This window comes from Phoenix dactylifera, chromosome 1 (genome assembly GCF_009389715.1).
Source record: "Phoenix dactylifera cultivar Barhee BC4 chromosome 1, palm_55x_up_171113_PBpolish2nd_filt_p, whole genome shotgun sequence".
NCBI classification, from domain to species: domain Eukaryota; kingdom Viridiplantae; phylum Streptophyta; class Magnoliopsida; order Arecales; family Arecaceae; genus Phoenix; species Phoenix dactylifera.
In genome coordinates this window covers 2942506-2955424 of record NC_052392.1, presented here as the reverse complement: position 1 = coordinate 2955424, position 12919 = coordinate 2942506, and the positions used below count along the sequence as shown (strand labels likewise).

The 12919-nt window shown below is 40.4% G+C and overlaps 1 protein-coding gene across 1 annotated transcript in view; it reads right to left on the bottom strand.

Annotated features, from left to right (window-relative positions):
• LOC103721783 (ABC transporter G family member 41-like) overlaps positions 1–12919 on the bottom strand; it is a 75691-nt gene that overhangs the window by 24189 nt on the left and 38583 nt on the right.

The window sequence follows — 12919 nt, the reverse complement described above, 5'->3', positions numbered from 1 at the left end:
TGTATGCTTAACTTGGCGATAATACGGCCGTGTCATGAACCGAATTCGGGGCGTGACAACCATCATCACTTCAATCCTTGATACTTATTTTCTGTAAATTTCTAGATTTCCTTCGTCTGCACCAGAACCTCTCTATGCTTAAGAGGTTGACAATAAAGGACTGCATGGGGCTGAAATTGGTGCTCGGCCTGCACCACCTCACATCTCTCCAAAACTTGTTCATATATGACTGTTGGGAACTCCAGCTCTTGCCAAATTGCAGCTTTCATCCTCGCTTGAGTCATTGATAGTTAATGGCTGCGAGAAGCTAAGATCCCTTCCATTGCTGCATCAGAACCTATCTGCATTTAAGGAGCTTCAGAAAATGGATTGCCCCAAGCTCAGAACCGTGGCAGGGCCGAACAACCTTTCCTCTGCAGACCTTAAGAATAAGTCATTGCCCTGAATTCCAGTTCTCACCAGATGAATATAGTTGCCATCCATTCCCCAACTAGTGGAAATTGCTCATTGCCCAAGGCTGAAGGAGTGGTGCCAAAGATATCACATCCAGAGTATCGAGGTAGATCTCCCAGTCTCAGCTTCACTACAATTACAGATGGTCGACTGTTGTTCTAAACATATAACCTAGCTATCTGCCAAAGAATAAGAATTGCACCAATTGCTCCCTTTCTCGTGTTTCTTTTCGGTATCTCAATAGCAATACTAGTGAAACAGATACTAAAGAATTTACTGACGATGCAACCTGGCGCGGCAAGTGATATTGTTCAGTCCTTTGATCTAATGATGACCGACAACCCAAAGCCACAGATTGAGCTTGTGGAATCTAGCAACTCAGACCAATTAGTTTGATGTGTTTCATCCATTACAGCCCCAGGTCCATCAATGCCAAGTTCTGAATTTAGCTATCCGTGTTCCAAATTCTTACCATTCCAATTCCACTGGAGGCAATCAAATTCCACAATGGCTTATTTGGAGAAAGAAGCACCCCTCTAAATCCGACTTCCAATGCTTCAAGCTGTCAAAACATGCTCATGTACAATCACATTCTCAAGGTACTTCTTTTGGGAATTTTAAGATAATTTCTTGGTCTGAGTCTATTCTAGCAACTGGAATACAAGAACCAGCACCAACGTTGCATGAAAACAAACAAATGGGTGATATCCATGAATAAAAATCTTAGATTTTTCTTATGAAAAAGTAATAGTCAAAGAAAAGATTGTTTAGATAAGTAATAGACCTAAAGTTTGACGCAACAAGATAAATTGGATATGTTTAGGGGCAAGAAAGTTGCAAAAGTCGGGCCATATAGAGAATTTCCAATGTACTTCCCCAACAGAAGTCGTCGTCTCTTCTTGGAGTACTAAACTTGCAAGTTGTCTTTAATGGGCCTGAAAGCTTGGCCAGGGATTGAAGAGCTCAAAATATTGGGACCAGTTTCATATCCTGGCCCTAAATGCCAGGTCCAAGACTTCAAGATAAAAAAAAGAAAGAAGACCAACTCGGATTGGTGCTGGGAGAAGAGTGTTAGCCTAGATGCACAAATATAATTGATAAATTAAATATTTTTAATATTCAAAAACAATAATTAAGAAGAATAAACTAGCAAATAATTAACTTGGCAATATAATAATAAAATGAAGAAAGAGAGAGAAGATGGCCTGTGGATCGAAGCACGCTGATGCGCTGTCCTAGGAAAGTTTATGCCCCCCACGCACGGGTCTGCTAGCACAGATCTCCTAGAGATACGACGACCCAATACAGAACCATGTCTTCCCCGTCAGTGCGCCTCCAGGGAAGAAAGTAGAGCACGTTCACACTTGCAGATACCTCAAAAGAAACTTAAAAAAATTATGAGGAGAAGAAAAATTTTCTTTATTTCTTTTCTCCCCAATGATCCCTAGAGCCCTTTTTATCTAGACTCTTGGAATAGGGAGAAGAGAAAATTTTGATTGTACTTTGAAATGATCCCTAGAGCCCTTTATATAGGCTCATGCGCGTCAAAAGAAGAAGATTCCTCTCCCGCGGATTGATGACGTGTCTTCTTGTGCTCCTTTGATCCTTCGGCTTATTGCATCTTGGCCATCCACGTTTTCTTCCTTCTTCGAGGGGCCTTTCCATGCTTGCTCTTGCGCTGGATGCATGACACTTGTCATGGTTTGCTTTTTTTGGAAATTTTTCCATATTTGCTCTTGCGCTGGATGCTTGCCACTTGGCCGTTGACTAATTTAGTTTTTAAAATTTTAAAATATTTAATTTAATTCAACAATCCCCCACATAAATTAAATATTTAAAAAAATTTAAAATCAAAATAAAATAAATAAATAATAAAAAAATAAAAATAAAATGCTGAGTATCTTATATTATGTAATAGATGTAGGTACCTTTCGGTTTGAACATTTACTTAGTGACAATTGATTACCTTTGTGGAGCTAAGGTGGACTATGCCTTGAACCTTGGTCCATGGCTCAGATTTCATCAACAGCACACATAATATAGCGTGAACATGCTTGAAGCGGGTTTGCGCTTTACGGCCATGCGCAGGTATCTCTTCATGTGTATTATTAGGAAACAGCCCACTTCCCACAGTCGCGGCCTCACGACTACACGCATATAGGTGAATCATAAAAAAGGTACGAGCAAGTAGGTACCTGCCTCATGGGTCTCGGATTCATTAAGAGTAAAAACTCAACCTAACTCTTGCTTTTTATGAGCACTGTTGCCCTAGGGATGGGAAAAATAAATAGTGCTACTCATTAGTCACCTATCTAGCTTGTTCTACCCATTGAACCTTTTCAGGTTGGGTTACCACCGTGGTGACTTTACTTATGGGCTTAGCCCCATCCCCCTCGACAACTCTAGAACCACTGTTCTAGACAATCCTTTGGTAAGCTGATCAGCTAGATTCCTTTCGGATCTTACAAAATTTAGTGCAATCAAGTTATTCTTTAATTTATATCTCAATGATTTATGGCGCACTTTCAAGTGCCTATTTATTTTCACATTTGCATTTTTTTGATTGCATTTATCTATAGCAGATCTACAGTCACAATGAATAGATATAGAAGGTAATGGTGAAGTCTCAAGAGGTAAATCTATCAGTAGATCTCTAAGCCACTCGGCCCCAATGCTAGTGGTATCTAGGGCAATCATTTCAGATTCCATGGTGCTCCTAGCCACTACAGTTTGTTTGGTAGACTTCCATGATACAGCTGCACCTCCTAAAAGAAAGACAAAACCAGTGGTGGATTTGGTGTCAACTGTATCACTGATCTAGTTGGCATCACTATAGCCTTCCAGAACAGCAGGATAACCACAATAGTGTAATCCTAGAGATATGGTACCCTTAAGATACCTGAGAATTCTTTCTAGAGCAATCCAATGATCATTATTAGGATTGTGAGTATATCTACTCAGTCGGTTCATAGAGTATGCAATATCAGGTCTGGTATAATTTGCAAGGAATCCTAAAGAACCAATGATCTGGGCATACAAGCTTTGATTGACTGGATCACCTAAGTTCTTCTTTAGATGAAGAGATGGATTATAGGGAGTAGATACAGGATGACAATCAGAGTAGTGAAACTTTTTAAGAATTTTCTCCACATAGTGGCTTTAGGACAAAGTTATTCCATTTTCATTCCTCATGATTTTAGTATTAAGGATTAGGTCTGCTTCTCCTAAATCTTTCATGTCAAATTTTAGAGATAAAAATTGTTTTACTTCATTAATAATTTCTAAGTCTGTTCCAAAAATTAGGATATCATCTACATATAAACATAAGATTATAATTTTGTTATTCTTCTTTTTATAATATACACATTCATCTGTGTTATAAATCCATTAGTTAGGATTATTTCATCAAATTTAAGGTGCCATCGTTTAGGGGCTTGTTTTAGACCATAAAGAGATCTAATCAACCTACATACCTTTTTCTCTTGACCTGGGACAATGAAATCTTCGGGTTGGTTCATGTAGATCTCTTCATCTAGGTCCCCATTCAAGAAAGCAGTTTTAACATCCATTTGATGTATAACCAGCTAATGAATGGAAGCCAATGCAATAAGAATCCTAATGGTAGTGATTCTAGCTACGGGAGCATAAATATCAAAGAAGTCAATTCCAGATTTTTGAGTAAAACCTTTGGCTACTAACCTAGCCTTATATTTGTCTACAATTCCATCTGGCCTAAGTTTCTTCTTAAAGATCCATTTACACCCTATAGGTTTACTTCCTGGGGTTAGGTCCGCCAATTCCCAAGTGTGGTTTTGGATTATGGATTGCATTTCATTATCTATTGCTTCTTTCCAGAAGGGGGCATCTAGAGATTTCAAGGCATCCTCTAAAGAAGTAGGAGAGTCTTTTATTAGGAATATGTAGTAGTCTTCTCCAAAGTTCTTTTCAACTCTAGTTCTTTTACTTCTTCTAGGTTCAGTTTCTTCTTCTTCTTCTCTAAATCTGGTTCTGCTAGAACTAGTCCCTAAATTATTATTGGTATTTATTTGATCATTTATCCTTGTTTTAAAAGAAAATATACTTTCAAAGTAGATTGCATCTCTTGCTTCCATTATGGTGTTGTTATTAATTTCATTTATTTGAGAGTTAAACACTAAAAATCTATTAGCATTACTCTCAATTGCATATCCTATAAATATTGCATCTACTGTTTTGGGTCCAATTTTCTTTCTTTTATTTTCTGGAATTTTTACTTTAGCTAAGCACCCCCACACTTTTAAGTATTTTAAGTTAGGTTTTCCATGTTTCCAGATTTCATATGGAGCTTTATCATTATGTTTGAATGGAATTCTATTCAAGATATAAGATGCAGTTACTAGTGCTTCCCTCCAAAGATTTTCTGGTGCTCCTGAACTAATTAACATAGAGTTAACCATATCCATTAAGGTTCTATTCTTTCTCTCAGCTACTCCATTAGATTGGGGTGAATAAGGAGCTGTCACTTCATGAATTATCCCATATTCTTCACAGAACTGGGTCAGCTCAAATGAGGTATATTCACCTCCTCTATCAGACCTTAAGATTTTAATCTTTTAATCTAGTTGGTTTTCAGTCTCTGCTTTATAGACTTTGAATTTATTTAAGACCTTATTTTTAGCTTTGATAAGATAGAGGTGACAGCATCTAGAAAGGTCATAAAAATATTTGTTTCCACCCCTTGAGGTTCTCCCTGAGTCACATACATCACTATGTATGAGTTCAAGGAGATCAGAATCTCTACTTACAGCGTGAAAGGATCTTTTAGGTAATTTAGCCTCTACACATATCTCACATTTATCATTATTCTTAAGTTCTGATTTTGGGATTAAATTCAAGTGCATTAATCTTTTAATTGAACTATAGTTTACATGTCCCAGCCTACTATGCCAGACAATAGGAGAGTCAATATGAAGAACAATAGAATTTTCATTCATAGATGGAATAATTACATTGAGTTTAAACAATCCATCACAAAGAAAACCTTTTCCGATGAAAGAGACACCATGGGTTACTACAAATTTATTTGATTCAAAAATAATTCGGTATCCTTGCTGGACAAGCAAGGATCCACTAACTAGATTTCTACGGATGTCTGGAACGTGGTGCACGCCTTGCAGAGTAAGAATCTTCCCAGAGGTAAGTGTCAGATCCACTCGTCCCACTCCAAGCACGTGCGCCAAAGCATTATTACCCATGGTCACAGTTTCTCTACATGAGATCTGATAAGATGAAAATCAGGAGTGATCAGAACAAACATGTATACTAGCTCCGGTATCAATCCACCAGTCAAGTGCTAATTGTGTCATGTTAACTTCAGGTATGAAGGAAACAGACCTAATAGCAGTCTCAAAGGAGTCAGCCCCACAGGTCACCATGTTGGCCTGGGCGCCAGAAGTGGCAGAACCCTTACTTCTAGGTTGACGAGGAGTAGTGATCTTGTAGAAGCATTGGCGGGCCATATGGTTGGTCCGACCACAGACAAAACAGCAACGAACAGATTCTCCTTCTTTCTCTTTCTTCTGGTTCTGAGAGAAGTTGGATTTTCTGTTGTTGGGCTGAAAGGAGTTCCTATGGTTGAATGATTTCTTCTTGAAGGATTTGTTGTGGTTGGGTCGGAAAGAACGATTCTAATTTTTGGATTTGGGCTTGGATTCAACATTGTTGACTTTGGGTAAAGGATTGGAGGAGTGGGATTTTTCTCTAAGGCGATGTTGTTCTTCCCTGATAGAATTTAGGACTTGGATTAGAGACAGATCACCTTGGGTGTGGCTCAAAGTCTTGGCAAAGTCTGACCAGGTAGAGGGAAGTTTGTCTATAATACAGGCAACTTGGAAAGATTCATCTAAGTGGGTTCCATTTGCCTGGAGTTGAAGAATCAATGTTTCATATTCATGGATTTGATCATTCATAGGTTTGGAATCAATAAATTTAAACTTGCTAAAGTCAGAAGCTTTGAATCTCTTTACCCCGGCATCATCAAGTCCATATTTATTTTCTAGGATATCCCAGAGATCCTTGGCACTCTTAGCTATATAATAAATATCATAAAGCCTATCAGAAAGGGCTCCTAGGATTCTATGAAGACAGTGGTAGTTGGTTTCTTCTGGAGTCCTAGTGGAGGAGGCAACATCAGAAGGAGCAGGGTTTGGGTTGTTGCGAGTGGAAGGTCGTGAAGCAGATGGGCTAGACCCACCAATGGCGGAGATTAAGCCTAAGGTGGTGAGCCAGAACCGCATTTGATTCTGCCACCTTCTAAAGTTTTGACCATCAAACTTTTCAGGTTTAGCACTAAGATTTTCAGATGTGTGGGAAGCCATTAATTTGTAGCTTAACACAGTTTTGATACCTGTGGAAATGAGAAGGTTTATGTCAAATTATTGCACTGATATCTAATTTGAACTTTAGATGTCTAATTGAAAAATCCAAAGAATAACAGCCAGATCAGCTCCAGATCGGTGGTGGAGCACTTGACTCACTTAAGTACTAGTCTTTTTTAGGCACGTATGCCTTTTTGACAAGCTTTTCTTAGACACCGTTATTCAATAGATAATTTCACTAGATATCGTTCAATTTTATCCTAAGTGCAATATTAAACTAGTTCCTATGAATTAACCAATTTCCGAATTTCCGTTTGAATGGAATCTGGAAATTACTCCGTAAGGAGTCCAAATGGAGGTATTAATAAACCTCTTGGAGGTTAAACAATCTAATATTTTGCTTGAAAAATTAAGTACTAAAGTAAAGTTAGCATAAATGTGTAACAGTTAAAATATAAAAATTTATAATTATGCAGCAAAATATATAATAAATGTTGTAATCTAAAATCTAATGCTAACAGTATATAAACTTTTCTGGATTGTTAGCCTAGATGCACAAATATAATTGATAAATTAAATATTTCTAATATTCAAAATAATAATTAAGAAGAATAAACTAGCAAATAATTAACTTGACAATATAGTAATAAAATGAAGAAAGAGAGAGAAGATGGCCTGTGGATCGAAGCACGCTGATGCGCTATCCCAGAAAAGTTTATGCCCCCCACGCACGAGTCTGCTGGCACAGATCTCCTAGAGATACGACGACCCAATACAGAACCACGTCTTCCCTGTCAGTGCGCCTCCAGGGAAGAAAGTAGAGCACGTTAACACTTGTAGATACCTCAAAAGAAACTTAGAAAAATTATGAGGAGAAGAAAAATTTTCTTTATTTCTTTTCTCCCCAATGATCCCTAGAGCCCTTTTTATCTTGACTCTTGGAATAGGGAGAAGAGAAAATTTTGATTGTACTTTGAAATGATCCCTAGAGCCCTTTATATAGGCTCATGCGCGTCAAAAGAAGAAGATTCCTCTCCCGCGGATTGATGACGTGTCTTCTTGTGCTCCTTTGATCCTTCGGCTTATTGCATCTTGGCCATCCACGTTTTCTTCCTTCTTCGAGGGGCCTTTCCATGCTTGCTCTTGCGCTGGATGCATGACACTTGTCATGGTTTGCTTTCTTTGGAAATTTTTTCATATTTGCTCTTGCGCTGGATGCTTGCCACTTGGCCGTTGGCTAATTTAGTTTTTAAAATTTTAAAATATTTAATTTAATTCAACAAAGAGGTGGTCCTCACCTCGACCTCGACTTCTCTCCTTCCAATTCCAATTCCAATTCTAGGGCTCTTCTCATTCATCATCGATCTCTCTCTCATTAGTATGCTTCACTCTCCCACCCTTTGTCTATTCAAAGCAAGTCGTTGCTGCCAATCTCAACCTGAGGAAGATCTAATCACCATCCAAGCTATCTCCTATAATTTCTCCTTCCTCTATTGTTTATTCTTCTGTTTAGGAAAAGAATAAGAATCATACGCGCGATGTGCGAGGAGATGCTGAAAACTGAAATATAATTTTATGTAACAGAAGAATAATAAGAACTTAAAAATAGAATAAAAAAGTATATTATAAGTAATATACGTTTTATAATTGTTGTAATTCAAATTTGGCCCGAAGGTGACCACGCCAGAGGAGTCGGGGGAGCTGCCGGTCGAGATGGAGAAAGGACGCCACCTTCCGTGCACCAGCGTACTTGCACAAAGCCTCACCGGTGATTCCAGTGAGGGCCCTCCGATGCTTAAGTTAGCATGGAGTTTTTATTGGCCAAAAGGTCCTTAGGCGTTACCTGATGGGACTATTTATAGTCTCCGCAAAGGTGCCAGGTAACAGAGGTATGGCCCGTCCTCATCATGAGAAGAGATGACGTTTGGCCAGGTGGCAGCGGCCAGAGCTTGCTTAAGGCACACGGTGTAGTAAGGTATGGCCCCTAGTTGACATATCGTGGAGTGGCCAGTAAGTAAAGCATGACGCGGTGAGGTTGTAATGTACAACCACGTATGCAAGCGTAGGGGCGCGCGTAGGTGCGCACATGGATGCGGCCGTGGGCAAGGTCGGGCTCGCTTGGAGGCTGCAACATTTACTTATTGAAGTCAGCTTGGTAAGCATTGAGGTCGGGCCGACTTGGAGGCCGCGACATATATTCGGTGAGGTCGGCTCGGTGGACTCTTAGGTTGGCCTAGCCTCCTTGACTTTGAGGTCTGCTCAGCAGGGCGCCCCGAGCTCGGACCGAGGTGCATCGTCGCATAGGGCGCCCCGAACTTGACCAGGGCACGTCGTCGTATAGGGCGCCTCGAGCTCGGGCCAGGGCACATCGTCGTATGGGGCGCCCCGAGCTCGGGCCAAGGCGTATCGTTGTATCGGGCGCCTCAAGCTCGAGCCGGGGTGCGTCATCGTATGGGTTGCCCCGAGCTCGGGCTGGGACATGTCATCGCTTATCCCTGCAATCAAGGAGGCTCTTCAGCTTACAGTTGATGTAGCCGGGCTCTCCGAGGTCGAGCCCAGGTGTGGAGTGATTGATTAAAACCCCATTTGATTTTGATGAGCTCAAAGCATTTGAGTATATCTTGTGATTACTAATGAATTCAATTGAGTGTTTCAGTGAAAATCCTGTCCAAGTGTCTCTAGATTTGGTTCATAGTATTTTGGATAAGTTAAGAAGTCTGCTGAACCAAAGTCTGAGACTCGAGTCGACTCTCGAGTATCACGAGTCGACTCCAAGCGTATCAAGTTCACTGGCACGAGCTCGAGTCGACTCCAGACTAGTACGAGTCGACTCCGACTGAGAACAGAAAGAAGAACAGAAAGCCTCATCTCAGAACCTGTCAACGAGTCGACTCCTGAAGTGCGCGAGTCGACTCCAATGTTCAACGAGTCGACTCCAGGGTAGTAAGAGTCGACTCCAAGAGGTACACAAAGAAAAGGTCAGAGAGCATTTTATGGACTCTGAGATTCGAGTCGACTCCCGCAATACGCGAGTCGACTCCGAGACTGTGCGACCATCGACAGACAGAAAACCATGTTACTGCCTCTGAGATTCGAGTCGACTCCCAGACAGCTCGAGTCGACTCCAAGACAAGCTTCACGTCAAAAGGCAGAAGACCAACTTTCGGAAACTGAGAGCCGAGTCGACTCTAAGGAAGTTCGAGTCGACTCCAAGACTGGATGAGCCAAAAGACAGAGAATCGGGAGTTCGGGCTCTGAGATTCGAGTCGACTCCAAGGACAGTCGAGTCGACTCGAGTGGACAAAATTTAAAATTGGATCCACGGACTTCTGTGGATGAGCCGACTCCAAAATTGCCAGGTCAGCTCCAGAAGTTGGCGAGTCGACTCCGGGTCAAGACGAGTCGACTCCCAGTCGTGACGGCAACTTTAATTCAAATTTGGAACAGTTGCCGAGTCGACTCCGGAAAAGCTTGAGTCGACTCCCGCTACAGCCGAGTCGACTCCTGATCGCGCGAGTCGACTCCAACCCACCAACGGTCATATTGTCAGGCTGCGTAGAGTGTGCAGAACGGACAGAAAAAGCAGTGTAACGGCTAGTTTCCGTGGGGGTTGGCTTAAATAGCCACAGAAGACTGTAGCAAGGGAGAGAACAACCATTCCACTCCAAGCATTCAAGCTTTCAACTCTGCAACTTGTTCTTCAACGAAAAGGAGGGAAGATCTGCAATAACTGCATCCAACTACATCTTCTCAACATTAAAAGCTTCCTCCTCCTGCATTCAAGTCGACCACTCTTTCAAGAGGAGACCAGAAGTTCAAGAAGCCATTCCTCATCTCCGATCTAAAAGCGTTTGAGGCTTCTTAACTTCATTTATTGTTCATATTGTTTTTATCTGCTTTTTGAGAAGCTGTTTTCTGTTTTCTTTTACACACTGTATTTACTTGGTTCAATCGGGGGATTGAATCAAGGGGATTAAGGTTGGTTGGTGAGCCAAGTTAAAACCAACGTGTGTAAGGGTTTGATTGTGAGCCCGGAAAAACAATCGGGGTTGGTTCTAGTCGGTGAGCCTGGAAAAACCGACCGAGTTCGTTGTGAGCTCGTAAAACAACAAGTTTGGTTGTGAGCTTGCAAAACAACCGGCTGTAATCCAAGGGGGTTATAGTGAATTCTCAAGAGAGACTTGGGGAGTGGACGTAGGAGCAAGGGGTAGCTCCGAACCACTATAAAATTCTGTGTTTGCATTGGATTGTCTCTTCTCTTCTTCCTCTCACATCACTCACAGCACTTAGCATTAATTAAATAATTTGCAATAGTTTTTAATTAATCATCCATAACGTTTTAATTATCCAAATTAATTTAAAACCCAATTCACCTCCCCCTCTTGGGTTGTCTATCTGGGCAACAAGTGGTATCAGAGCCAAAAACTCTTCCACTCAAGAGTTAAAAGATCAAAATGACAACCCCATTTGGATCTTCTCACATTGAGGGTCAGTCCACCCAAAGACCCCCTTTCTTCAATGGATCCGACTACTCATACTGGAAGGCTAGGATGAGAATATTCATCGAAGCCCAAGACTATGAGATGTGGACCATTGTAGTGAATGGCCCATACATCCCATCCACATATGTAGAGGGTGTTAAGGTACCCAAATTAGAAAAGGATTGGGATGAACATGACATGAGGAAGGTATAATTAAACTCTAAAGCTATGAATGTGTTTTATTGTGCCTTAGACCGTAATGAATTCAATAGGGTTTCAACTTGTAATTCTACAAAAAAAATTTGGGACGGACTTGAAGTGACCCATGAGGGCACGAATCAAGTCAAGGAATCCAAAATAAACATCTTGGTTCATAAATATGAACTATTTAAAATGGATTCAAATGAAACAATCACATGCATGTTCACTAGGTTTACTGATATTGTCAATGGCCTAAAAAGCTTTGGCAAGAACTATACTAACAGTGAGCTTGTCAGGAAAATCCTTCGGTGTCTACCAAGGTCGTGGAAAGCTAAAGTGACGGCAATCCAAGAAGCCAAGGACTTGAACAAGCTACCACTTGAGGAGCTTCTTGGATCCCTTATGACGCACGAGCTCACCATGAAACAACACAACGAGGAAGAGTCCTCCCATAAGAAAAAGGTAATAGCTTTAAAATCTACTTCATCTAACAAAGACTTATCTTGCAGTAGCAGTAGTGAAGAAGAAGAAGATGAGGAAGATGGTGATGAGGCACTTCTTGTGCGCAAGTTCAAGAAATTCATCAACCACAAGAAGTCCTATCATCAAAGGAGAGGCCCCTCAAATTCCTACCGCAAGGACAAAGGTAAGGAAAGAGAAAATGAGGGGATTGGGTGCTATGAGTGCAAAAAGCCGGGACACATCAGAGCTGAGTGTCCCTTACTAAAGAAGGGCAGCAAGTACAAGAAGAAGAAGAAAGCCCTTGTCACCACCCTATCGGACTCCGACGCATCATCTTCATCATCGGATGAAGAACAAGAAGAGAAGGCCAATTTCTGCTTCATGGCCAACGAAAATGAGGTAACTTCCGATACGCATTTTGATTTTACATTTGATGAACTTAATGATGCGTTTAATGAATTAATGATTGAATATAAGAATATAAATGTTAAAAACAGAGAACTAAAAGTAACTAACCAAACTTACATTCATAAGCATGATTCATTAATTAAGGATAAAGATAATCTTACCAAAGAAAATCTAGAACTTAAGACAAGCAACCAACTCTTAATTAAGAAGACTAACAACTTAACGAAAGATAATGAAAAACTAACTAAGGAACTTTCAGAACTTAAAAACCATAAACAAATCTTAAACAAGGATCTCACAAAAGAACTAAATGATTTAAAAGCAGAAAATCAAACATTAACTAAAGAACTTGGAAAATACAAACCTTTAGTTGAAAGGTTTACGTATAGTTCTGAAAAGTTGAATATGATACTTAATAATCAACGAGCCGTATTTAATAAAGCGGGTTTAGGATATAAACCAAGAAATAAACAAAAACTTCTCAGTAACTTCTTTGTTAAAGCTGGGGAAACTAAAATTAAGAAAATAACTTGCTTTTGTTGTGGTACAGTAGGTCAT